Source organism: Haliotis rubra, unplaced genomic scaffold (genome assembly GCF_003918875.1).
Source record: "Haliotis rubra isolate DU_JTF1 unplaced genomic scaffold, ASM391887v1 Scf204, whole genome shotgun sequence".
Lineage (NCBI taxonomy): Eukaryota > Metazoa > Mollusca > Gastropoda > Lepetellida > Haliotidae > Haliotis > Haliotis rubra.
Genome location: NW_025766048.1, coordinates 983,974 through 985,000, shown reverse-complemented (window position 1 = coordinate 985,000; position 1,027 = coordinate 983,974). Strand labels below are relative to the sequence as shown.

Here is a 1,027-nt window from a genome sequence, read left to right as displayed (position 1 = left end):
GTGTGTAGTTGAAGATCACAGATGGATTGTTGAAGATCACAGATGTATCGCTGAAAATCAGATAGTTGCAGATCACAGATGAATAGATTTAGATAACAGATGGATAGATGAAAATCAAGATAGTTGCAGATGACAAGTGTATAGTTGAAGATCACGGATGTATAGTTGAAGATCAGAGGTGGATAGATGAAAATCAAGATGTTAGATGCAGATCACAAGTGGAGTTGAAGATCACAGATGTATAGTTGAAAACCACTTATGTATAGCTGATGATCACAAATGGTTAAATGCAGATCAAAAGTGGATAGGTGAAGATCAAGTGATGCTGTAAAACGTTAGCACAGGATCCTTGCAGTGTACAGACAGCTGGTGTGAGATACCTACAGATGAGTAGCTGTAGACAGCAAGTGGTAGTATAGAGGGCTGTCCAGTGGAGTCCCTATGTTCTGCACAAAACATTCTGACAAGCCTTCGTGCAACAGGATCAAGTGTTTCCTCAAATTGATTATTTAAAACCAATATCATCAGTAGATTGCCTGAAAGTGATTAATGGCTGTCCCTCTTACTCTTTCTCTGTGTTCACTAGACAGTGGTCCCTGGGATCGTTAAGGGTGCCCCTAGCGTATTTCGATTTGCGGAACCCTGAATCTTTACCAATTTAGCAAGGAACCTGAATAGTGGGACACCCTAAAACACCCTGGGGATCTGAATCTAGACAGCCCCTAAATATTTGCCTTTTAAAGTAAGGGCTAATATACAAAACCCATTCATCTTACTGCTTAATTTTGTACCACTGCTCGGGCAGTGGGGTAGCCTAGTGGTTAAATCGTTCGCTCATCACATCAAAGACCCGGGTTCAGTTCCCCAGATGGGTACAATGTGTGAAGCCCATTATTGGTGTCCCCTGCGGTGATATTGCAGGAATATTGCTAAAAGCGGCATAAAACAATACTCACTCACTCACTCGACCACTGCTCACTTCAGGAGTAACATGAGCACATGGAGAATTGTGCCCTGAGTAGGTTTA

At 42.1% G+C, this 1,027-nt stretch overlaps 1 protein-coding gene across 1 annotated transcript in view; it reads left to right on the top strand.

Moving 5' to 3' along the window:
- The window catches only part of LOC124275918 (calcium channel flower homolog), a 7,774-nt gene extending 7,019 nt beyond the window's left edge, over positions 1–755 (top strand). The window contains exon 5 of the mRNA XM_046711607.1: positions 1–755. This exon is cut by the window's left edge and continues 456 nt beyond it. The gene's annotated coding sequence lies outside the window, so the exon portion shown is untranslated.
- The last annotated feature ends 272 nt before the right edge of the window (positions 756–1,027 follow it).